At 39.8% G+C, this 27203-nt stretch overlaps 1 protein-coding gene and 1 non-coding gene across 8 annotated transcripts in view; both read left to right on the forward strand.

Moving 5' to 3' along the window:
• Positions 1-27203, forward strand: part of FTO (FTO alpha-ketoglutarate dependent dioxygenase) — a 414324-nt gene that overhangs the window by 49223 nt on the left and 337898 nt on the right.
• On the forward strand, positions 9233-9339 carry LOC127491417 (U6 spliceosomal RNA). Its single transcript, XR_011384349.1, has one exon. It is a non-coding gene; the product is annotated as a U6 spliceosomal RNA (small nuclear RNA).

Raw genomic sequence — 27203 nt, forward strand, 5'->3', positions numbered from 1 at the left:
AAAAAAAAATTGTTAGAATAATGACTGAGTGGCCAGCAGCAGGTATCCACTAACTTGCCTTCTGAGGTGGTTGTGGGGATTTGTTTAGGCAAACCCAGGTCTTGCTCGATTGATAGTATAGCTATGTTATTGTTGTTACTTATACCTCACATAATATACCTTGGCAATTATTGATAGAATGGGATCCCTGGATGTCATTAATGGAAGTATAGAAGAAACAAAAAGAATATTTCTTGAGTACAAGAATAAGTGTATACTAGGCGTTGTATTTATATGTATAATCTGACTTAATTATCATGGTAAACCTGTGGGCATTATTTATACCCTTTTACAGATGAGAAAACAAAGGACCCAAGGTTTTAAGAAGGCTGTTTAAGGAACACTGTAAGGATTCTGGGTTGTGGAGCTGTTGGTCCCCTTAGTTTCTGGAATGGATAAGTTGGGACTGGCTCTTCATCCCCATCCCCATCCCCAGGCAGCTTCCTCTGGTTACTTCAGTTTGCCTGTCAGGTATAATTTTCTACTGGCTCCCCAGTGTGGAAGAGGTTAGAGAGTGTACTGCTTTCTCTGCAAGTCAGTGGCAGACTTGAATGTGTACCTGGTTGTAAATGACTCCAGAAGCCTTTCTAGGAAAGATAATCCATAGACAGGGGAAATTTAGTTGGGCTGAAAGAAGAGTTAAAATGCACCTATTTAATATGCAAATTATTACATTTCTTTTATATTTATATTTCTTTTTTAATAGCCATGATCACATTTTTTCAGACTGAAGTTACTTAGCGTGCTTTTCTATGAAACTAGTCTGAATGGAAATATACTTGGCCACTAGGTGTCTCTTTTTGGTTCTGTACTTTGTCCTGTGCCACAATTAGAAGGAAATGGATGTAAAAATTAGATGACAAAGACATCTAAACATGAGTGGGACATGTACTCTGGTAATCCCAGTTGCCATTCCCATCCTTTATGCTGTGCTTCTATTCCTCCTTTGCTCACAGGCTGATATTTAGCTACTAATCAATTCCTTGGAAACTTAGATGAGTCGTTTGATGTCTCTTTCTTATTTATAAAAGTGAGAAGGTGGGGAGAGGTGAGAACTTTTGTGCACACCTAGATATGTTATGTAATAAAATAATTGTAACATGTTTGTGGAGAATTTTGGGCATGATTTTTACTATATATATATATATTTTTATTGTGGGCATACTTATGTTACCAGGCAGATAATGATTGCATCATTAATATTAATTCCCCTGTTGTTTAACATAATAATTCTGGCTGCAGTTTACATGTATTATTTCCTTTAATCCTAAAAGGAGCTTTGCATAGTCACCATTTTTCCCCTGGTTTTAGAGATAAGCAAATAAGAAACTTAGATGGGGTAATTTGCTTCTAGGAGAGTTTGATGGCTTTCAGATTCATTCCTCCCCCACCCCTATTTGGAAGTTCATTATGGTGGTGGGGAAGAGTGAGACTTAAGTCAATCTGTTTAAAAACTCCTATGCAATAAATCAGAAAAGTCTTCTGGAACCCTGGTTTGGTTGTGAGTCCCAGCATGTGTTTTCTGCACTTGTCTGGTGGAGGGGAGTAGTGTGCTCTGGATGAGGGCTCCCTTCAGGAAGGCCACAGGCTCTTTGCAGAATGACAAATTGTGTACACTCAGGGATCACTTCCTTTCGCTTGCCTACAAATGCGGCACCCGTTATCGTGGAAACCGCGGGGCACTTGACAGCCCAGGTTCAGACCTAGCGCTTCACGGAATGGAACATTCTTCTTATTCAATTAGAGGCACACTAAAGAACGGGAAAGCAGCGAGGCCTAGGGTTTTCATGGAGACTGCTGACTGATATGTTCCTTTTTGCCTGAATTTAGATTCTGCATTCAAATCCAGATATTTGCCGTCATCTTAAAGAAAAATAAATTAGCTCATGCTAGGTTTTCTTTAGTCGCAGATAATTTAATTGTGCTTAGTGTCTCTCCAATTTGCCTCTGCAGTTGTGGTGGTGATTTCTGCAGACCATAGGAAAATGTATAACAAATGTGAGATGAGAGGGTGTTGTCAGCCAGGGAGCACCTTCCCTGGGAAGTGGGAGCTGGCAGTGGGAGCAGTCCCCAGCACTAACAGGCACACCCACAAGATCTGCCTCCAACACTGTCACTTCTACCTCTTTGTTCCCCTTCCCGACTCACTTCCTGCCAGTGATTTGTGACATATTTCCTAGCAGATCAAATGAGCCCCTGACACCTGATTGCCGAGTGCTTCTTGTTTACAGTTGCTTTCCAAGGACACCTAGACAAGATGGAAAGCTTAACGTGCAGTAATTAAATTTGCATCTGCTCTGTGACAGGACTCAAAGGAATCCTCCCCCCTTACCCGCTCCTGCCCCAACTCACATATGAATCTCATTGTAGAGCTCCCACTGTCTTTGACCATACAGCATCTAAAAAAAAAAAAAAAAAAAAAAAAGGCAAGATGTGGACAGGTAAACAAACATTAGTTCAGTCTACTGCCTGTCATTAAATGATGACTATTAAATATGATCGCTGATACTCCTTTCTTTTTTCACTTTCTTCTCTTCCCCTGATTGTTTAACCAGGTTTATAACTGATTTTTAAATATAAGAACTGTAGCTTGGAGGTGATTTTTTTTTATTTTAATCTTTTTAAAGGAAAGCAAACATTATAGAACAATCTGGATTGGTTTAACACCCTTTGGATTGTACATTTCTCACAAATGCTAATGAATAATTCAGCAAAGCCAAACACAATCTGCTGGTGGTATCTAGTGTTATTCACACTTGCTAATGAATAATTCCCTTTGGCTTTTATAGGGCAGCTCTAAGAAGTGACTTCTGAGACTCAGATGGGTTATTATTGGGCTATTTGTCAGTGTCCTTGGGGCATTGTGAGCCAAAGCCCAACTTGGCTATCCATTCCACATACCTTCTCCAATTCTTCTGGGAAACATGCCACTCTTCCTGTCCCAGCTTTTTAGCCCCAGAATGTTGTTATGAAAGAGGCTAGAGCAGAAGAGGCCCTAACAGGATTCACTCCATTATAATTTCATTGATTCTGTCCCTTCATTGTTTCCTTCAAATAACTGTTTATTGAGAAGACCTTAATAAGTACAAGGTGGAGAGCATGGCATTGTGTATTATAACAGAGGTCAGGTGGATTTTGTGTGATATGTCCTCAAGTGGAGTATAGGGTATGTAGGAGAGGCATAGGGTCCTGGGGTAGTTTGCTTGGGGGTCTTTGTGTCACAATGATCAGTTGTAATTTTCTCACCATGTTCTGAGTTCTTAGCTATGCAATTTCAGTACATATTTGTTATTGATGGTGTTGTTGAATTGGTTATATTGTTTTGAATAAGCCTGAAAGCTAATTAATCTTAGGACTGCGTTCAACATAAGCTCTTTAAAAGATCCCACAAACAATTGGGTAAATTGTTCATTTCTGCTGAACCCAAGTCGGAATGTGGTGTGTCCTGGTGTATGGAGAATCCAAGGAGGGTGAATGGATTTATTTATGCCCGATATATATACCTTAGCAGTAACACTGCATAATGTATAATCTGAGAGCAGTGAGGTGCACTCAGCCTTGGTGAGGTTGTCTCTGGCAGCTTGTATCTGTTTCAACTTTTTCTATTCAAAGTTTTTCTCTTCTTCTTGGGCACATTGGAAGATTATAATTATTCCTAGCTTATTTGCAGTTAGGTGGGATCAAATTTGTTCTAGCACATGAAATGTAACCAGAAGTGATAGGTATCATTTCCTGGTCAAGACATTTAAGAGATAGCATGCCACTTGGATGCTTTAACTTTTCCTGCCATAGCTAGTGGCTTTGGAGGGCGTGAGTTCCAGTTGCTGGGCTCTCTATTAGGCTGAATTCCAGAATGATTGTGTGGAGTAGAGCCCTCTGCTCTCCTACATTGGCTTATGCTAGATGGGTACCTGAGCAAGAACGAGACCCTTGTTGCATTAAGCCCCTGAGATTTGGGGGTTTACAAGTATTTGTTACTACAGTGTCGCTAGACCATTGTCATCAAAACAGAGAGATTAGAATAGGAAGAGGTGTGTGTATGTGTTATGTAGAGTCTGTTATTAATGAGAATTTAAGTAGCTTTGTAGAATGTTTATTTTTTATTTTTTAACTATAAATTTTCAAATTATAGTTGTATGGAGATGAAGTTAAGATTACTGAATGTAATGTGGAATAATTAAATTAGGTTAATTAACATATCAATTGCCTATTTTTTTGTTGAGAACACTGGAAATTTGAATTCAGCAATTTTGAAATGTATATGCTTTTATTTACCATGTTCAGTATGCTGTGCAAAGTATCTCAAAGCCCCCCCCCACACCATGTTCTCCCGTGTAGTTGATGCTTTTGTATCTTTTGATCATCATTCCCTCCACTCTTTCCCCTTTCCTCCCAATCTCTACTCATTCCTTAATTAAATTATTTGTTTTCTTTCCATAAATTTGTTTGAGTTTTTATATATTTTGGATATTAACACCTCATCAGATGTGTGTCTTGAAAAATATTCTCCTAATTGTCTCCATTTGTCATTTCTTTTATTATGCAGAAACTTTATTTTAATGTAATTCCATTGGTCTCTTTTTGCTTTTATTGTCTATGCTTTTGGGGTCAAATCTAAAAAAAAAATAATTGCCCAGGCTAATGTCAAGTAGCTTTTCCTCTATGTTTTTCTGATAGTTTTATCATTTCAGGTCTTCTGTTTAATTCTTTAATCCATTTTGAGTTTCGAGTTGTGTTTTATATAGAGTGTGATGCATAAAAGCCCCGTTTCATTCTTTTGCTTATGGGGATCCGGTTTTCCTGATACCATTTACTGAAGAGACTTTTCTTTTTCAAATATGTATACTCTGTACCTGTATTAAAATTAATTGACCTTAAAGTGTGGGTTATTACTGGTTTTCTATTCTGTTCCATTGGTTGATGAATCTATTTTTATGCCAGTACCTTACTGTTTTAGTTACTACTACTTTGTAATATAGTTTGAAATCCAGTCTTCAGCTTTGTTCTTTGTGGTTACCTTGACTGCTCAGTGTTTCTCTGTGGCACAAGTAGTTGAAATGGCCAGGGCGGGTCAGGTTGAAGCCAGGAGCCAGGAGCTTCATCCAGGTCTTCCATGTGGGTGCAGGGACCCAAGCACTTGGGCCATCTTCCACTGCTTTCCCAGGCACATTAGCAGGGAGCTGGATGGGAAGTGGAGCAGCTGGGACTTGAACCAGCACCCATATGGTATTCCGGCATTGCAGGCAGTGGATTAACCAATTAAGCCACAATGTCAGACCGATTTTGTCCTTTCTTGCAGAACATAGTTTTAAGTATGAACTGAAGGGACAGAAAATGAGTTTGTTTCATGAATTACTAAGTAATTTGTTGGAGAAATAACATTGGTGTAAACAGAGTCATGATAATAACAGAATAATTAGTAAAAGAGGCAGAGTTGAGTTGAGGCTTTCATAACTTATATTAATGGATTTTAAATTGTGCCTAACATGTTTAAATGATAAGATTGTGAACCTGCAATTGTTTTCTTACTAATTAAGTTTTCTTGTAATCAGTTGCATTTGCAAACCTGCTTAGATCTTATGCCAGGGCCTCTCTTTTTTTTTTACATTTTTTTTGAAAGAGTGTAAAGAAAAAATAATTGGAAGAAGAATAGATAACATGGTCACACTCTCTACAAAAGTTATCAAAAAATATTACACTTAGTGAAATGGAGTTTTGGGAACTTGAAGTCTTTATTAGTTTATCTTTTGGTATTGCATGGTACATGGCAACGTAGTACAAGCTCAGAACAAGTTTATTGAATTGTATACAGAACATGGAACATACGGAAGACATTTTTTGAAGGTTTTTATTTAATGAATACAAATTTTAGTATGTACAGCTTTTAGGGATATAGTGTATCTTTCCCCCATTCTCATCCTCCCACCCACACTCCCATCCCATCTCCCACTCTCTCTCCCATTCCATTTTCCATTAAAATTCGTTTTTAATTGACTTCAAATACAGAAGACCAATTCTTTACTAAGGAGAGATTTCAACTATTTGCACCCACATGACACACAAAGTATAAAGTATAGTTTGAAGACAAGTTTTACCATTAATTCTCATAGTACAGAGAGAAGGACGGAGGCCCATCATGGGGAGCAAGTGCACAGTGACTCCTGTTGTTGATTTAACAATGGACACTCTTATATTTGACGTCAGTGATCACCCGAGGCTCTTGACATGAGCTGCCAAGGCTATGGAAGCCTTTTGAGTTCACAAACTCTGTCGGTTTTTAGACAGGGCCATATCCAAAGTGGAAGTTCTCTCCTCCCTTCAGAGAAAAGTACATCCTTCTTTGATGGTCCCTTCTTTCCACTGGGGTCTGACTCATAGAGATCCTTCATGCAGTACTCTTTTTGCCACTATGTCTTGACTTTCCATGTCTGAAATGCTCTTGTGGTGTTTTCAGTCAGGCCTTAGGTGCTTATTCTGAGGTCAGAGTGCTGTTTAGGGTGCTTGTCATTCTATGAGTCTGTTGTGTGGATTGCTTCCCATGTTGGAACTTTCACTCCTTTGTAATTCTATTTATTGTTATTACCAGGCACTTCGTCTTATTTATGTGATCCCTTTGACTGATGGTCCTATGTATATGATCAATTTCATACTTAATATGATCACTTTATCACATAAGATGGGATTAGTGCCACCCAGCTAAATGGGATTTGGAGTCCCAATGCAAGTTTTTAGCTTCACCTTTAGGGGTAGGTCTATGGGATTGTGTGCTGATGTGCTCCTCCCTCTCTCATTCCCACTCTTATTTTTAACTGGGATCTATTTTCAATTGACTTAATACATCTATGATTAATTCTATGTTAAGTAAGGAGTTCAGACAATGATATTAAGTAGAAAAAAAAAAGAATAATGGGGCGGGTGCCATGGCACAGTAGGTTAATCCTCTGCCTGCGGCGCCAGCATCCCATATAGGCGCTGGTTCTAGTCCCAGCTGCTCCTCTTCAAATCCAGCTCCCTGCTGTGGCCTGGGGAGGCAGTAGAGGATGGCCCAGGTCCTTGGGCCCTTGCACCCACGTGGGAGACCAGGAAGAGGTGCCTGGTTCCTGGCTTCAGATCAGCATACCTCTGGCTGTTGCGGCCATTTGGGGAGTGAACCAAGGGAGGGAAGACCTTTCTCTCTGTCTCTCCTTCTCACTGTCTGAAAATTTAACTCTCAAGTAAAATGAATAAAATAAAGAATAAAAAAATAGGTAAAGTGAAATAATACAGTGCTCCTCGACAGTCAAGACAAGGGCTGTTCAAGTAATTGAGGAAGACATTTCAGAGAATGAGAACTGAGAAGAAATGAAAATCATAGATGTGGGGCCAGTGTTATGGTGCTGCAGGTAGTTGCCACCTGATTTGTGTCTTTGCTGCTCACTTCTGAGCCAGCTCTGTGCTGATGGCCTCAGAAAAGCAGTGGAAGATGGCCCAAGTGCTTAAGTCTCTGCCAACCATGTGAGAGACCTGGATGAAGCTTCTGGTTCCTGGTTTTTGCCTAGTTCATGCTGGCCATCTGGGGAGTGAACCAGTGGATAGAAAATCTCTCTGTCTTTCCCCGCTCCCCATATGGGATGCCGGCACTGCAGGTGGTGGCTTTGCCCGCTATGCTACAGTGCTAGCCCCGATATTCATTTTCAAATAAATGTCATATTTTGGAAAGTTTTAAAGATAGGAACTCGTACTTTGAAACCAAATTATTGTTAGTGTGTTGTTAATCTATTAGGTGTCACGTTTTGGTTTTTCTTTTTTTCTGGAAACATTCACTTTTTTTTTTTTTGTAACTTATACAAGTAGCTGTCTCATCACTCACTCATAAGTATATTTGTATATATGCAAGATAAGTGAAAAGTTATCATCTGTGCAGAAATTTGCTCACAAAAAATTATTCATAATAGCAAAAAAAAAAAAAAGAACGAACCCAAAATGTCCATCAGCTGATGAGTGCATTAACAAATGGTCTATCCATATTATGGAACATTATTCTGCAATAAAAATGAATGAAATTCTGATCTGTGCTATAGCATGTGTTAATGTTGAAAGCTTTGTGCTATGCCAAGCACAAAAGACTATGTATTATATGATTCAGTTTATATAAATTGTCTGTAACAGGCACATATATGAAGATAGGAAGTGGGTGAGTGAGGCCAAGGGGTGGGATAGGGTGAGGGGGAATCAGGAGTGAGTGCTGGTGTGTGAAGTAGTTTCTTTTGGGGTTATCACAAAGTCTTAAACTTGGAATGTGAATGTGGTGATTGTTGCATCATTCTTTGAGCCGCTAAAAACTATTGAATTGTACACTTCAAGTGGGTAAATTTTATGTAATGCGAATTATATCTCAGCTATTAGCCAAAATAAATCTGCCATGGATTACTTGCTTTCTAGTGGTGCTGCTGATTAAACACACCCTTACTAAAGTGACAGGATTTGAACCTCTTCTATTTTACCTTCTACAACTAAGATTTTCCTAAAAATAAAATTGATTTATAGTCAAATTCCCTTTGATCCAGCCATTCATGTTACATGAATTTATTTCACTTTGTATACTGGCACATATGCACAAAGACATTTGTATAAGAATATTCATTGGCATCATTTGTAGTGGCAAAACCTAATAAATAATCTAAACATTTATCAATAGGAGATAGGATAAATAAATTAAAGAAGATTAAGCTAGGGAATTTGAAACAGTCTTCAAGATGTTTAGAAATGCTAGAGAGATTCAATAGTGTTTACCTCTTTGGGAGGGAAAATTTTGAATGGAGAGGGATAGCTTTTTGCAGAGTAATATTTTTCTTTTTAAAGTTTATTTATTTGTTTTTCACCTATTTGAAAGGCAGAGCAAGTTAGGAAGCGGAGAAAGAGATAGAGAGAAAGAGATCCATCCTCTGGTTTAATCTTCAATTGCTTGCAACAGCCCGGGCTGGGCCACGCTAAAGCCAGGATCCCAGAACCCCGTCTGGGTCTGTCATGTGGATGGCATGGGTCCAAACACTTGACCCATAATCTGCTGCCTAGGAAACTGTGGATTGGAAGTAGAGTAGTCAGGACTGGAACCCAGGCACTCTGAGATGGAATGCAGGCAACCCAAGCAGCAGCTTAACCTTCTGTGCCACAAATTTTGCCCATAAGAGTTTTTTAAAATATATTTTTTATAGTGCTAGCTTCGGCAGCACATACAGTAAAATTGGAACAACACAGAGAAGATTAGCATGGCCTCTGTGCAAGGATGACATGCAGATTTGTGAAGCGTTCTATATTTTTGATTGGATAGGCATATTGGCACCAGTGTCGGTTCTGTCCTATAGTTAGTGTTCCCCAGAGTTGGTTACGCCCCTTCCACCTGCCCTTTATAATGTGCGTGCCTGTGAATAAACCCAGACATGTTCACAGAAAAAAATAGCAGCATTATTCATAATAGCCAAACAGTAATTATACAGATGTCTGTCAACTTATGAATGAATAAACAAAATGTAGTCTATCAGTACATTGGTGTAAGTAGGGTAGGAGGAGATTTGAATATAAATCAATTTTGTTTTGAGGAAATCTTGAAAAGGAAGTTGGTGCTTAACTATTATCGTTAACATTTTAAAAAGGTGATTTCTGGAGTGCAACTCAGCCCAAATAAAATAAACACTAAACAACATAAACCAAAAAACAAATCTTGCATCTGTTTGTACATACCCCTTTTCAGTTCATGTGGAATAATTTGTATTAGAACTCATCCCACTTCAGCCCCTCTGCCACTAATGGTGTGGCAATTATGTGGTTCCACAGTAATTTTTACACTGTCTTCTAACTCAGCTGTGTGGTAGTAGTGTATCTGCAGGCCAGGCATGTGGCTTGCAGGGGACAATATCAGACTGCCCACAATTATTTTAATGTCTCCTGTGAAATGATTAATGAAGTTTATAGTTATAATAAAAATAAACTCATTCTCCCCCAAGCTATAAGAGGGTGCAAGTAAAATTCATATAGTCAGATGTGACTACCCCCGCCTTTATAAGAACCCTTCATTGAGGACTTTTTTTTAAATCAAGGATTGCTTTTTTGATGTGGACATTTACTTGATTTAGCCCATTAAAGTTAAATATGAAAACATTCTAGGAGTTATACTTGCTCCTCTAGTTACACTTCTTTGCTGTTGGTATAATCCCATATAAAAAAAATGAAACTTCTTGCAAGTTTTGCATCTGTCTTGGTTATTTTATAACACTAACTTTGTAAATTATGAAATATTTGCTGGGATTTCTCGTGGTTCCAGGAGGACCCATCTTTGGGCTATAAGTCCTACATTTTATTATCTGGTGTTACTCTTGGTGTGGTTTTTTTTTTTTTTTTTTTTTTTTTTTTCCTACCTAGTGTAAATCCTCCAGCCAGCCTGCACACTGACTCACTAAGACTGCCGTCTGGAGAGGTGAGCAGTTGGTGTTTGGAGTGTTTAACACAGGGCCCACAGCTGTAATTTAGACATCTCTGTGAGAAAGAGCTCAGTGGGCCATGCCTCACCATTTCCTCAGCTAGGAAGTATGGGACTGCAGAAGCAAATTCCCTGTCCCCCGCCCCCAAAATCTGCCTTCCTTCCCTAGCCCCCCACTTTCTCGATCTGCAGCTTTCTCCTGTTCTGTGAACCTAAGGTTTTTGCTTTTTTTTTTTTTTTTTGAGAAGAAATTCCACTTTCTTCATGTTCCTGCTGCTTACCACCTACTGACCCACAGCCAGAGGCTGCTCCTGCTGCAGTTTCAACATTTGCAGCACATGGCAACTTGCTTTCTGCAACTGACATCTTTATTTAATTGTTTAAAAATTGATCTGGGAGACAGAGAGCAAAAGAGGGAAAGGTAGACAGGCCAGAGCCAAAGCTAGGACCTGGGAAAGCAGACCAGGTCTCCCACTTAGAGCCATCTATGCTGCCTCCCAGGGTCTGCAGTGGCAGGAAACTGGAATCAGGAGGCGCAAGTGGTTATCACACACAGGTACTCCAATGTGGAATGCAGATGTCTGAACCTGAGTCTCAACTGTTAGGCTAAATGCTCACTCCTAACTTTTATGTTCTGTGTGTATTGTTAGAGAAGAGTTCTTCTTGGAGCAAGGCCCTATTCATGAATTTTGTAAGGTTAGATGCTTTATTACTGTCATTGATATAAACACTAGTTCTGTTAGAGTCGTTTTGAGTCAGATCTCCCCATAATATAGCTGAGGCATACTGAGGCCCAAAGAGTTTGTTGTCTTTTAAGATTACACAGCCACTTAATTACAGAGCTGAATCTGTAATTGAGAATTCCAGATCATGAACTCTTTTCATAAACCGAGCTGCCATAGGTACCCAAGAGACATTGAATTTAAGGGTAAATTTATGGTGAATTAGGAGAGGAATGCTAATAGTGGGATGAGCAATTCTCCATTAAAACACCTGTACAATGAAATGCTCAGGAAAAAAAGTAAAGCTGAGACACTTAAAATAGCGTTTACTTCCACTGTAATCAGGAAGAAACAAATTTTCATTTGTTACATTTCTGATCTGAGAGTACATTAAAAGATTTGTGGAAAATGTGCGTTATTTTTAATTCCATGCTCCATGAGCTCATGGAAGAACCCTGATAGTGCCTATATATGCTTCCTGGCACTTCTGCAACAGCTTACTGACAGTTTGAGACTATTGCTTCGTGGTAATTCTTCCTTTTGGTATCAGTGCTAGCGAAGGCAGATGACACAGGGCACAAGAAGAACTCGTAGCAGAACAACTGTACAAATATCATTTCAGATGGCTGTAGGCAAGCCAGAAGCCCCATCTTTCCTAGGTAGAAGGGCTGACCTGTTACTATTGCTAGTTGTGTGTACAACATGTGTTAGAAGAAGTAATTATTTTTAGCTGACTGACTATGACCAAGATTAATAGCTCTTGAAAGGGCCATAATGAAAGGCTACCCTGACCGGCTTCTACATTATTCTTTATTTATCCTGCTCTCATCCCTGTCACCTTTGGGCATCAGCCAAATGTCATTTATGTGAGATGTGCCCCTTGGATGTGAAAGGCCTCTTTTTCTTAATGATGGGAAGCGATTGGGGTGCAGGGCTGAGGAACCCGGACAGTTGACGTGACCTAGAGGGACATCCCCCCAGGACCATGGGAGTCACAGAAACAGGTCACATAATCCTGAGGGAGGAGGAACAGGAGGGTATTTAGCTGTCTGACCCAGACCATTGAGGTGTACTTGAGGGCCTAGAGGGAGGACTTCCAGGGCTCCACTGTCAAGTCCATATGTTTCCATGGCTGTTCTGTTTGGAGCATCTGAAAGTTTCTTATTCCAGTGAGAAGTTTTTTGATTGAAATCCTCATCTATTTCTATTTTTTTCAAGACTAGGAATCTGCTTGTGGTGGAGAGGGCAAGTTGACGCTCAGGTGCCTTCTTGCCTCTTTTTTGTCTTGGACATTTCTGGGCACAATAACTGCCCAAGGCGCTGGTTGCATTTCCAGTCCTCCCCTGCAGCTGGGTGTGGCCATGTGACAAAGTGAGAGGATGCATCCTCTGGTCGTTTCTGGGGAGTTTCCTTCAGAGAAAGCTGGTATGTGCCCTTTGTTCTTTTCTTCTGGGCCCTTCTTTTATCCTCTGTCTGGAATGTAAATGCTGTGTTTAGATCCTGGTGGTGAGGGACAGTCCTTAGGGTGTGAGTTGGGAGGGGCCCGAGTCCCTGAGGACTTCCTGGCAACCACCATATCAGCCTGGTTCAGCCACTGTTATTTCGGCTCTTCTTTTCCCTTTTCCTTCCCTTTTACTTTCCCTCCCTTCCCCTCTTTAGGATATATTTATTTATTTGAAAGGCAGAGTGACAGAGATGGGGGGCGGGGAGAGAAGAGGAGTGTGTGCAAACACTTCCATTTGGGGTCAGTCCCCAAATACCTACAACAGTCAGGGGTGGGCCAGGCTGAAACCAGGAACCAGGAACTCAATCCAGGTCTCCCATGTGGATGATGGGAGCCCAAGCACTTGAGCCATCTTGTGCTTCCTTCTCAGGCACATTAGCAGGAAGCTGGATCGGAAGCGGGCTAGCTAGGACTTGAACTGGCTCTCCAGTACGGAATGGTGGCATCACAAGTGGCAGCTTAACCCACTGTGGCACAATGCCAGTCCCTGTTTTAGATTTTCTGTCACTTGTAGTCAAACCTTAACCAAACCGCCCTGCACAAAAGCAAAATAAATCCTAGGACCTTTGATTTCCTTTCCCCATGCTAAATCTTAATACACAAATTTAAATACATCCTTCTCCTTTCCTTTCGAACCTCTACAAATTAAAACATATTTAAAAAGATAGTGTAGTAACTTAATAAAGAACTAAAGACGTGGGAGAGATACTAGTATTGGAGATATGTGAGAAGGAGATTAGCAAGAATGCTAGAATGGAAAACAGCGTGTTTGGGACTGGTTGGAACAGCCTTGTGGGAGCCTCACCACCTTGCAACACCCGTTTATTTAAGGTTTATTCGAGGGCCTCAGGGACTGAACTTCATCTGCTTTCTTAGGGCCCTAGGGAGCTTTTTTACATTCAGATTTCAGATGTCAACTCTATTGAGGACTTCTACTTCTAGGTCCCTGGCGTGGTGCTGCTGTGCATGTTTTGCCTGACTGTCTTGATTTTGGCTAAAGTGTTTGCCTGTGGCCATCTTAGTCCTCTAATACTATTTCTATTAGATAATGTGTGCTCTACTAGCCATGGTAGGTTACAAATTATTACGAACCGAACCCTTTTAAAAGAGATGCTGAGATGTGTAGTTATTTTTCACGATTTTTTAAACTTGAAAGAGCAGAGCAACTGTTTGGTTCACTGTTCTCATTAGCATTTATAAAGTGAACTGACAGGAGAGTTTTCTGTGCAATGTTTTTCCTGTTTCTTGCCTTTTAATTTGAAGAATAGCAGGATCTTGTCTTTTGTTCACACGAGTAAAAGTCCACTGAGCTGGAAAAGGAACAGTGTGCTCTTTGTGTACTCAGAGCATTTGAATGCTTTTGGTCACACACTAGTTGCTGTTTAACGACAATAAAATTGTGACCGAAGGAGATAAACATTTAAAGGATAAATGACAGGGTTGTTAATCTGAAAGCAAGTTTTGGAGCATTGTTGTTTTTAGCTAATAGGTATGTAGCCAAGAGTCACAGAGATGGTTTTTTAAGTCTGAAACTGAATGAAGTCAGTGTTTCCAACCAGTAGAAAGAAAAATCATCACTGGACTGCTTTTAGATTGATTTTTAGATTGACAAATAAAAACTCTGTTAGTATACAAATATATTTGTGATGTACAACACGATGTTTTGACATGTTGTATGTTGTAGATTGGCTAAATCAAACTAATTTATTACCTGAAATAATTACTGTTTTTCTTTTGTTGACAAGAATACTTAAAAATCTCTCGTAGCAATTTGCAAACACACCATACATTGTTGTTATCTATAGTCATCATGTCATACAGTAGATCACCTGAATGTCACTGGATGTTTTTAATAGCTGATTATTTTGTGTTTGGAAAAATAATTTAAACACATCTAAACAATCTTTGGAAGTGTTTGGAAATTTTCCTTGCTAAGCCTGGCGTATATATCTCTATATATAATTACCCAAGTATATTATTTAAGAAACGTTCCTTTGGGGCTTTTGTTAAGTCTTAAGAATTCAGAATTTGCTCCATCTCTATCCCTGTGAATAGAATTATGATGCACCTGTCCTGTGGTGGAGGGAAAGCATTGTTGGTATCTTTCCTTCTCTGAAAAGATATAAAGGACAAATCTCAATTCCTCTTGTTTGTTTTCGCTCCATCATATGCAACTGAAGTCTGACAAGTGACCCTTTGAGAAGAGATGCTTTTGGTGAGGGTATTCCATTATGGAGTGCTACTTATTTTCAGGGGTATGAAATGCACAAGGTTTCACTTGTTTGTTGTAGCAGCGTACTGGGGTGTATTTTGCCTTATCTTACTATTTTTTTGTATTATTCAACCTTTCCCCAGGATAAAAAAAATAAAATTAATCATGGCATATTTTACGAATGCATTTTCCTTTCATATAGTTGTAACTTTTTACACAACAAGAATCTTTAAACTAAGCCTGCCTATCAGATAGATGTGAGAAGATTGATGAAAGCTGAAACTGTCTCAGTTTAGGGGAGCCGGCAGCAACTCATACTCTCAGTGGTGAACTAAGAAGTACATACACTGCCTGAAGGGACCCAGGCTCCATGCATGAATGTGGACCCAGTGTTGCAGGCATTTAGAGTTTTCAAAAGAATCTGAGAATGTGGAGTTTTATTTGAAAACTTCTTATTGTAAAGTGTTGTCTACTAATTGAAATTTAAAGCCTGTATGGTTTTACTGTACCTCATCTGCAGGCTGGAAGGAATGGGAAGGGGATTCTGTCTTTTGTGTCCTCTGTTTTTTGGAGAGATTATGTACACATTATAGCCATAGAAGCTGAGGATTGCTGTTCAGAAAGGCTGACCAGCCCAGTGGAAACAGATAGGGTGATATTTGGGAGTATCTAAAGAAAAGGCTAGGATTGAGGCCCATCAGTTGACTGACTAAACTTCTACACATTCAACCTTCAGTTCATTTTGTATTACTTCACTTGAAATTATGAACTCATAGACAAGGATCGTCAAACACTGAGGAGTGCTTCTCTCTTCCTCACTCTCTGTAACTCTGATTTTCAAATAAATCTAAAAAATTTTTTAGAAAAGAAGATATTTTATGTATATGTATATGTATTATATACATAAGACAGGAACAAGATGTTAATGAAAAGGAACATAACGTTACTTTTAGTTAATGATCATGTATTGTAATATTTTCTTTTAAAAATGTCATTCTTATGTATTAGAGATACATACCAAAGAAATACAAGTGAAATATTTGGGATTTGCTTTGAGATAATCTAGAAGAAAATGTAGGATAGGGAAGAAATGAAATAACACTGGCAAAATGCTAATAATTGCTGAAGTTATATAATGAATACATTATATACTTTATATATGTTATATAATGAATACATTATATAACTTTTTTTTTTTATTTGAAAGAGAGAGAGACAAAGAAAGAAAGAGAAAGATATTGAGATCTTACATTTACTGTTTCACTCCTCAAATACCCACAACAGCCAGGGCTGGGACAAGCCAAAACCAAAATCCTGGAACAGAATCTGGGTCTCTCGTGTGGGTAGCAGGAACCAAGTACTTGAGCCATCACCTGCTGCCTCTCAGGGTGTCCATTAGCAGGAAGCCAGATCAGAAGCAGAGCCTGGACCCAAACCCATGCACTTTGATATGGGATGCCAGTATCCCAAGAGCTATTTTAACCACTTCAATAAATACCTACCCCCATGGGGGTTTTTAAATGCAATTTTCTCGACTTTTGTGTCTTTGAAATTTTCCATTATAGAATATTTAAAAAGGGAACATTTACAGAGCCAGAAAGAGCTCCCCAAAATGAAAAATGGTAACAGAAATAAAGATTTTAATAAAAGGATTAGAAAATTAAATTGACATTTTCCCAAAAAGTAGAACAAAAAAAGACAAAGCAATCAAAAGGAAGAGAGAAAAGATGAAATTACAGGGTCTGTCCAAGGGTTCCAGTATTTAACTGTAGGAGTTACAGAATGACAATCAGAATATTCGAAAGGAAGAATTTAATCAAAGATATAATACAAGATCATTTTCTTGACATGAAAGACATGACTTCCCAGATTAAAAGGGTCCACTGAGTCCCCAACATAAGGCATGAAAAAATGACCCCATTGAGACACATTTCATTATGGCTTTTCAGAACCACAGAGGAAAAGGCTGACATGCAGCACTCATCTTTGCTTTCACTAGGCTGTATACCCTGAGGTCCAGGGTCCTCTGGGTCAACAGCACCAGACAATTAAGCTCATTTTTTGCTTGGTTACTAATGTTGTGGTTATCTGGCTTTGGGATCAAAAGAAGGTATCATCCGGGTCTAACCTCTCCTTATAGACTTCCAGCTTGTCTTCCTGTGATCAGCTGTACTTCTCAAGGTGCACCTGTAAGAAGCCCTGGTCCTTGTACTTCCTGAGCCTCTCTCAAGTTGGTGGTGTGAATGAGCTCAGTTCTTACTGGCCTTCCCCTTTTCTCCATGAGTCCTTGCCTTACCTTTCTGCTCTGTTACATTAGTTACCATTAACAAACATGGAGTTGGCATCTTTCATTTGCTAATATCTTTTGTCCCATTTTCTTTGTCCTTGGAAATTTTTATTGTTTTTTTTCCTCATTTCTTTACAAGCATTTCAGTAAGATTTTGAGGAGTCAAATGCATGTTTTGAATCCACAGTGTTTAAATGGAAGTCCGTTTGTTGTCTTCATCATTAATTTGGACATCAGTTTCTTTTCCTAAGATTTTCTTGGAAATCAAATTAAACCAAGAAAATAGTTTAACATGTAGAAAATAATTTCTGCCTTCCTGAAGTCTTCCTTGGTGAGTGCCACTCAGATTGGTTTGTTTTTACCTTTAGTGAAATTGTGTGGCCCTGAAAGACTTCCGCTGAATTTGGTGGTGGATTCTATGCTGTTTCAGGTCTTACTCTAAGCATTTGATGTGCACTTTGTTACCCACCTAGATTACAGATTACATAGCACCCGTGAGTACTGGGTGATATCTTACTCTGCTCCTGTATTCCCTCTGGCTCCTGCTGGATCTGAGTCCAATAAATACTTGCTAATTAGAGTATATGCCTCAAATTTTTATTACTTTGTTTTATATATGTTGTATGTGATTCTGTTTCAGTGTCTCTCGGCCTATTACTTAGAGATTAGTAGGCAAAAAGTAAGTATATAATGAGTAAGATTTGGGGGTCATATTGATAAGTTAAATATCATTGGTCTCCAGCTTCAAAAGTATTTTTTTTAAATTGCAAATTTTCTGTTGTGTTTAGAAAGATGGGGGATAGAGACCTGACTAGTCATTATGGGGGGCGGGGGGAATCTGGGACTTGAGCTCTGATTTTAGACTTCTGTTGGCGGCCTACTTCACAGTGGGTTTGCTTAATGACTTGCCTGTTAGCAGGCACTCCTGTCTATTTTAAGCTACTGCCTTTTAGCACAGGATACCTACAATTGTTCCAAGTATGCCTCCCTTGTATAAGTAACAATGCTGTCATTTTCTCTAAAGTCCGCCTTTTTATTAAAGAAACTCTTTAATAGTTGCACATATTCTGTGGTTATGCATTTCTGTGAGTGCCTGCCGACCCCAGCACAGTGTTTAATAAATTATTGAACTTTGAAGAACCTTTGAGAAGCAAAGGCTTTATGTGACTGAGCAGCAGACATGAAAAAACGCTATCCTCCAGAGTATCTAACAGACAGAAATAGAGGCTTGATCAGACAATATAAGCACCGAGTGAATGATGGTAATACCATGAAATATTTACACGCCTAGCACATGCTATGGTAGGGAGGAGGATGTGTGGGTTTTTATCGTTTTGAGTTGAACCTGATGCTGTACAATTCCCCACTCTATGATCTTAAAAGCAAAATGGAGAGAAAGAAAAAAAAATATGAGAGAGAAAAAGAAAGGAAAAGGAAAATATAAAAGGGAGTGAAGAACATTTATTTGTAGATATTTTATTGTTTGCAAAAATATCTACAGTACAAAAGCAGGATTCCTTTTGTAGTCAGTAGCTTTACTAGGAGTCAAGTTTCAATCGGTCTTTAAAAGAAACTAAAAGTCTCTGAAATGCTTTCTTGGAGCCACAAGCTTAAAGTTTTAATTTAATCAGCATCTCATGATTTAACATGCTTTAAAAGTTATCATTTTACTTTATGTAAAAACACTTAAATAGCAAAGAACTGAATATCCTAATATGATCTCACTTTCAAACAGAACATGCACTTCGTGTTTTCCCGAAATGCTACTTTAAATTGGCTTGTGGTGAATTTCTTTAGGAATAATGCAGCACAGAAAAAATGCAGCACAACAAAAAATAATGCAGGCACGTGATGGAATGCCTGGATTACTCAGGACAGGTGTGTAAGCTATTTATCTGAGCTAATATATGTAGAGAATTTCTGATATCTTCCGTATAGAAAAAGGGCTAAAACAAATGCGCCAGAGAGATTTGTCTTGTCCCTCTGCCCAGTGTTATAAAACTTATGATAAGCCTTATATGATTTTGTGGTATTATTAATATTACTAAAAGTAGCTATTGTTAGTGATGAGTAAGAGTTGACCAATAATTTGCCTTATTGAATTTCATTTCACTCCAGCCTTATCTAAAAACCCCTAAGACTATTCGGGAGACATTTTAATGTTTCAGTTCTAGTTTTTGGTTTTTAGCTATTTAAGAAGAATTGAATCATGTTGTAATAAGGAAGCTCAGAGTGACCCTAGGCATTGCTGTCCCTGCCCTGGATGTTTGCTAGGCATTGTGCTGAGCTAGGCTGTTTGTCTCCAGGATCACATTGACCTCAGTGGGCAAGTTTCCGTTGCTTTTAAAGTCAAGGGAGTATGAGTAACATCGGAAGGGAAACTTTGGTGAGATTCTCTGTTGCTCTTGTATGATTTTGTTCATAGATCTTAAGTAAGGGCTCTTTGAAAGAGCTTTCCTCTTTGTAATGCAAGAACCCATTGCACACAAAGAAGTTGGTAGTCTGAGGCCCTAGGATCAGTGAATTGTGATACACAGCTACTTGCGAAAGGATTTGTCAAAATGAAACAGCAAAAGCAATATTGTTTTTGTGCATTTATTATTTTTGTTGCCAAAAGGATGCCCTGAAAGAACTGGGATTTTAAAGTTTGAGTGATGTGGATTTAAATCCTGTATCTGCCACTTATTTGACTTCTCGCAAGTCATGGACCTAAGAGTCAATTTTCTTATCTCCGAAAGTGGGAATAGTGATAATTTACTTCTCTGTGTTCTAAGCATTCAGTACAGTACCCAGCGTGTGGAAGGCACTCAGTAAGTATTAGCTCCTTTCCCTTCCTCTTCAGTTAAACCAAAAAGACTTTTTTCAGGAGGTGAGACTTTTAGAAGCTCTTGATTGATGGCGGGAATGAGTCAGTGAACCAGAAGAAGGGCACTCAAGGCCTGTGGACAACCAAGTGAGAAAGTGAGAAGTGGGGTGTGTGTGTGTGTGTGTGTGTGTGTGTGAAATGCAGAGAGAGAGTAGGTGGACAGACACGTGGACTGAGTTTACTGACTCATAGAGGCAGATTTGATACTGGCAATTTGAGATATCACCTGAATTTCTACTGCCATTTGCTTTTCAGAATTGGAATTGAGAGCATATGCAAAGTTGAGAATTTATTTCTCCCTGTCCTCTTCCTGAACGGCTGACTCTTTTCAAGTGCAAAATGTTAGAAATGTTTGGTCTGATACAGGGCAAATCAAGGGCTTACCTCAGATTCTGTCTCTGACCATAACAGGTAAAGGGAGACTCCATTGCTCATATTTTTAGTGTGGTTGGTATCCATACCAGATTTCGAGGTGCTACCCATGTCTTCATCTTGTAGATTTTTAAATGAGGCTTATATTCTGAGGATTCAGTGAGGACAGACCCAAGTCCCTTGCCTTATCGAAGTTAACATTCTGTTAGCAGCAGCAAGCTAGTGAAGAAGCAAACCATATTTAAGGTAGTAAATAACACCAGGTCTCATAGTGGTATAGTGCAGTATGGTAATGACTGGAGGGGACTGACTACTTTAGTAGATGTGAAGTCTTAAGGATGACAAAGACATTCATTCCTGCCACAGAGACAAAGCTCCAAGGTGCTGCTAAGCTTTGCATGTAGGAGGCGTATTGGTGGTCAGAGGCCAGAACTTAGGGAGAGAGACAAAGGGAGAAAAATGAAGCCAGATCACACTAGAGCCTTTAGGCAGAGGTAAAGATTTAAGTTTTACTCCAGGTCTGATGTTACCTAAGCTCATTGGGAGTATGCATGTAGGTATGTATTTACATTTGAGAGGAAGAGACAAAGAAAGAGACATGGTCCATTGACAGGCTCATTTCCCAAGTGCCTGCAGCAACTCCAGTTGGGACAGGCTACACCTGGGAGCCAGGGACTCATCCAGGTCTCCCACATGGGTGGCAGAGTCCCAATCACTTGAGCCATCATCAGTGAGTGTCTGCCATAGCAGGAAACCGGCGTCAGGAGCAGAGCTGGGAATTGAACCCAGGTCCTCCTGTGTGGGATGCTGGCATCTTAACCACTAAGCCAAATGCTCACCCCCAGTGGAGGGTTTTAAGGTAAGGAAGGTATGTGTGCAATGACCTGATCTGATTTCCATTTACAGTGATTACTCAGACTGCTGTGAGGAGAATATCAGAGGGCCAGGATAGATTACAGAGAAAAAGGGAGAGAGATGTGCTGATGGGTTGGCTCAGGTGGTGGAAGGATTTAGAACATGTTTGGAGGCAGAGCTGGCAGGCGTTACTTGTAGGCTGGATAGAGAGGTTTGAAAGAACCCAAGAACCGAGGGTGACAAGGTTCTTAGCTTGAGTGGTGAGGTTATGAACATTTACGGAGATTAGAAGACTGAGGACTGAGGAGGTCTGGGGTGAAATAAGGTGTTGTCCTTTGGCCAGTCTGTTTGTATCCCAGGGCCTGCCAAGGAGGCTGATGGGAAAGGGAATGTGAAGATCAGGACCTGAGATAAGGAATTTGGCAGTCAGTGGCCGGCAGCAGGTCAGCCCTGGGACTGCTGTCTTCGTGAATCCTTGTTGTTCCTTAGGCTGTGGTGAACTTTGAGGCCTCAGCTTTCCTGAACTGCAGTATCAACCTTCGCCTTTCCTGCCCTGGGTTTTGCTCCCATTTTGTCTCCAAGCCCAACACATGCATCCCTTCCAGGCAAAAGCAGGAGATGACACACACCATGAGCCAGATTTTCCATGACAGACTTGTAAGGAACAAGATAATCTCATTGTTCCTCCTGTTACTTAAAATAAAGGCAATATTGATTGTATCATAGCAGTTCAGGTCCTAAGGCATGGTATTGATTAAGCGTCTGATGAGAATTTGTGGGGTAGCCTTCTAGACTACAGCCACAGGGCATCTCCCCACTGGGCCAGGCCTCTGCGCTGACCTCCACGACCATCAGTGGTGTTTTTCTTAGGAATTCTTGGCCCTGTTTAGTCTCGGCCCTGTCCAGAGCATTTATTTTACCTGATGGATGGCTCAATCCAGCCTATTACCTTAATCTGACCTCAGAAGTCTTCCGTCCTTTATGAATGTAAAGACTAATTTTGACACTTTAAAATTATTTCCTTATCAGGATCAGTAGGTTTCAGGTTGAATCTTGTGCTATTGAACTTCCTATTAAGATGCTATAAGCTGACTTTCTCTCTCTCTCTCTCTCTCTCTCTCTCTCTCTCTCATTCAGTGCTACCTTGGAGCAAGGCTTATTTTATGGATTTTTTTTTTTAAATAAATGGGGGAAGGTGCCTCTTTTAACCATGCCATTATTAAGCTCATGGGACTCCTCCATTTTAGTGTTACATCAGGCAGAGTAATTTCTTGTGGTTATTGTAATATGATGCATGCAACATTTGAGTCAAGCTAAGATCATGTTCTGAGGATATCTTGAGCAAGTTAATAATGTGGGATAAAATTGTTCCCTGCCCTAAGTATAGAAGGAGTTCCCAGAAATCATCTAAAAAATTTCATGTAAAATGTTTTGACTTTCTGTGTAGTAAGATTCATGTATTTTTCTCCTATGTCTGATGGCTCTGGCTGGATTCGTCACAGCGTTGAAATGAGGATTAAATGAGTTAATATAGCCTCAGGCACTTAGTGAAGTGCCTGCCACACAGTAAATGCCCAATTGATGTTATTAGCTATTAGTAGCTACTCTAATGTGATGTTAGTACAGACCCCTTTGATGTCATCCACAATTCCCAACACAGGCCTGGGCACAAAGTGTAATATTTAGGTAGACGCTTAGTGACTGATTGATGTCTCCAACATTTGGGATTTCCTTCCACACTTACAATATCATAGCTTATTTTATGTCTTTTCTAAAATGGTCTTGGTACCTGACATCCTTTGATCCTTCACATGGTTACTCTCAAAAGGAACCATATGAATTTTGACCGTTTCCACATCTGCCTGTCTTTGTTAGCTGCCAGAAAGAACTCAGGTCTTAAATTCTTTGCAGTTAAAAGAGAGAGTAAATGTTAACATTCCTAGTACAGTGCCCGGCACAGAAGAGGTGCGTGCCACCTGACTCAGAATCCTGACTGCTGGTCAATTCTGCCTTTAGGGAGACTATGCTGGGGAGGAGTGTTGTAGCTCTGGCTGAGTTGGGAGGTGAAATAATTGTTTCTTATTTGAGGAGAAGATAATGCCAAAGGCATCCCCTGCTTCGTGCAATTTCTGTTGATGGACAGCTCTGTGTAGCAGGACTTAGGTGGGCTGGATGGACACCCTGTAAGTGGAGAAATGGCCTCTGCTTGGCTCAGGAGCATGGAGTCATTTTGGGGGTGGTTTATGAGTCATTTGAAATATGCATTTAATCTAGACTCTGTGGCCCTCTGGTGAGGCTGCTGCTTTTTTATGATCTCAAATGTCTTGTCCATGTCAAAACTTGCCTTGTTTCTTTGTTTACTTTGAATCAGGAAAATGTTCACGACCACACTCGGCATTCCTTCTCAACCACACTTGGAATTCCTTCGCAAGTGTGCGTTTGGTCGCATCACCCCTGGCTACCACCAGTACATGACTGTTTATTTTGGATGTCCTTTTCTGATGTTCAGCTAATTTAACCCACAATGAAGTTAATCCTTGCTTCTTTGGAAAAGTACAGATTTACTTATTAGCTGCTTTCAGAGACATTTGCATTTTCGTGAAAGTGAGTATATAATTCCATTGACTTTTGGACCCATCTACTACCCACATATGCAGTGGATACCTTTTTGAAGTTAGAAATAGGAGCAAATCAGAACTGTCCTGAGTTATCTCAAGTTCTCTCTAAGGTTAATAATGAACATGTGTGTGACGGACTTGAGGAAATGTTATTGAATATTCTTTTATATCTATTAATCTTGCTTTCTTATGAGAGAGAAAAAAAGGAAAGCCACTTTGGAATTCAAGATTTCACCTCTTTTCAAGACATTTATAGCATGATGATTAAAAGCATGGGTGCCAGAGCCACGCTTCTTGGGCTTGACTGCTGGATCTGCCACTTACTGGTTGGGTGAACTTGAACAGGTTGTTTAATTTCTATGTACCTCAGTTTCATTATCTGTCAAGTGGGAATAATTATAGTAACCACCACTAGAGGTTGATTGATGGTGATCAATTGTTGGAGTATTTAGAACAGGACTCATGACTCAGCAACTGTAGTATAACTATTAACTATTATTTTTATTAATAATTAGCAGTTGCAAAAATAAAAAAAGAAGGCTAATAAACTATTAATCATGGCTATTTCCCTAAGAGACATTATAGGTATTTTGTCTACCTCTAAGGGTTTATATTAGGGTAGGTTACTGCTGTGACAAAAATCTTATCAAAGCACTGTGTAATGTTGTTAACACAATAAATATTGGTTTCTTATGTAACAGTAACGATCTGGTAAATAGAGTGGTGGGACATTTTCCTCCATGCACTTATTTAAGGATGTAAGCAGAAGGAGGCTCTGCCATCTCCAACCCATGGCCTAGAAGGTCACGTTAGGTTATCTCCATTGCAGCCAGCGGGAAGGGGAGAAGAGCATGCAGAAGTGTGTCCAGGAGTTCTTTATGGGCCAGATCTGGAAGTGGCACTCAGCACTGTGTGCACATTCCATTGGCCAGAACTCGCAGGAAGAGGAGGGAAGCTGCAGCTTCTAGTCTCAGCCACAGAATTTTTCCGGGGTCCATAAAAATGTATGTAGAATTGAAATGAATAAATGTTTGATTAAATGTTTATAAAATGAAGCCTTATATCTGTTTTCTGAGTCGCTAGATTTTATATGCAAAAAATGTTATTACATTTGAAAATAATTTATAAGTTAGATTTTCTAATTTCCAAGAATTCCCAAGCACACCCGGTGTTTGCTGAGATGTCATAGTCAATCATAGATGAGTTTCTCAAGGCCAAATAAATTCAAACATAAAATTATTAAAACCCACTGAAAACCATTTTTTTATTGCAGGGAAGCTTTTTAATGTGCAATGTGAATACAATTTAATATGCTTATTTTGATGTTGAGAGTAGGGCCTTCAAAAGTAGCAGGGTGGCTTACAAAGGACTTAAGACAGTCTTGTTGATTTTAGTATATGCAAACACATTTTGATGGCTTTGAAAAGGTGTGTGAGGAAGGTAACTAAATACTTTCTCTTCTTGGATATCTGCCCCAAAGGTCTTTTTGCCATTTTTTGTTGTTCTATTTTTCCCCCTTTTTAAATAAATTATTAGCCTCTGTGATATCCACAAAATGAATTGCAGAGCATTTTTTAAAAAAAGATTTCCTTTTTATTTATTTGGAAAGCAGAGTTAGAGAGGAGAGACAGAAAAAGAGAGAGAGAGAGAGAGGGAGAGAGATCGATTGATCTCTTCTATCTGGTGGTTCACTTCTCAAATGGTCAGATTGGTAGGGGCTGGGCCATGCCAAAGCCAGGAGCCAAGAGCTTCTTCCAGGTCTCCCACATTGGTGCAGGGGCCCAAACACTTGGCCATCTTCAACAGCTTTTACAGGCACATTAGCAAGGAGCTGGATCAGAAGCAGAACAGCTGGATCTCAAATCAGCACCCATGTAGGATGCCAGCATCGGAAGCTATGTCACAATGCTGGCCCCAATTACAGAGCATTTAATAGCCCAGGTGCTTGGTCTGGTAGATGCTGATGTCAGAGAGGAGCACTGCTCTGTCTTTCCTGATTATCACTATTTCTGAGTCATTCTTGGCCTCTTGGACTGTGGCTTTCTTTTCCTGAGTTCCCTCCCCTCAGCGTGAGACACTTCTGAATGAGTGTTTGGGAGACATAGTTTGAAAAGCCATTTTTAATGATGGATCTTGTCAAGGGTTATTTAAGTTGCAGTAGCTCTTGGTTCTTCTTTTCTCTTTCTCTCTCTCTCTCTCTCTCTCTCTCTCTCTCTCTCTCATTTACTCATTTACTCATTTAACTGTAGTCCTGCTACTCGGAATCACCTTTATTGATTATAAGAGCAACCTGTCCAATACAACTCTAAAGGGATTTTGGTTATACGTTAGGGCTAGGATGGCAACTTCCTTGAAAGAGACTTGTCATTGAGAAGTGTAGCACTGGTGTCTGGCAGCATTGCAGGGAGCGCTGGAAGTGGAATGTGGGGAACTCACAGAGAAGGATGGGCGTGGGGAGGGAACAAATGTTTGCATTGTCAGGAAAGTGAGTATATAATTCTGCTGGCTTTTGGACCTGACTATCCACATGTCCTTTGAGACAGTGTTTGTTTCTCCTGTAGTCGTCTGTATCTCAGCACATAGCCACTTCATCTTTCAGGTTGCTCGGGCCGGGAATCCTAGAGACATCTTTTGATTCTTTCTTATTCTACATCTCTTCCATCAGCAGATTCTTTGCCATCTGTCTTCAGAATCCAACCACTTCTCACCACGTCTGCATCTTCTGTCCTTTTCCAAGCCACTAGCATCTCTCTCCTGCATCACTGCAGTTTCTTCCAAGCTCGTCGCCCTGCTGCTCTTCTCCTTGCATTTCTCTACACAGTATGCAAAGTTAGTCTTTATATTATAAAAGAAAAATCATCATGTCCTTCTTTTCAAATTTTCTCATGTTTTCTCAAGTGTTGAACATGGAGTTCCCATAAAATCTAGCACTTCTACTCTTAGTTACCTGAAAGAAGTAAAATGTATATCTAAAACTCAGACATGAATGTCCACAGAAGCATTATTCATCATAGCCCCAACACGGAGACAGCCCACATGTCCTTCATCTGATGCACAGATCAAGAGGTGGTATGTCCATGCAATGGAACATTGTTTATCAATACAAAGGATGAAGCACTGATACGTGCTGTCAGATGGACGAACCTTGGAACCATATGCTAAGTCAAAGAAGCCAGTGGCAAAAGGTCATGTACTCCACAATTCCTTATGCAGAACAGGCAAATCCAGTGGTTGCCAGGAGCTAAGGAAAGAGATCTGGGGAGTGACTGCTA

This window comes from Oryctolagus cuniculus, chromosome 18, assembly GCF_964237555.1.
Source record: "Oryctolagus cuniculus chromosome 18, mOryCun1.1, whole genome shotgun sequence".
Taxonomy (NCBI): Eukaryota; Metazoa; Chordata; class Mammalia; order Lagomorpha; family Leporidae; genus Oryctolagus; species Oryctolagus cuniculus.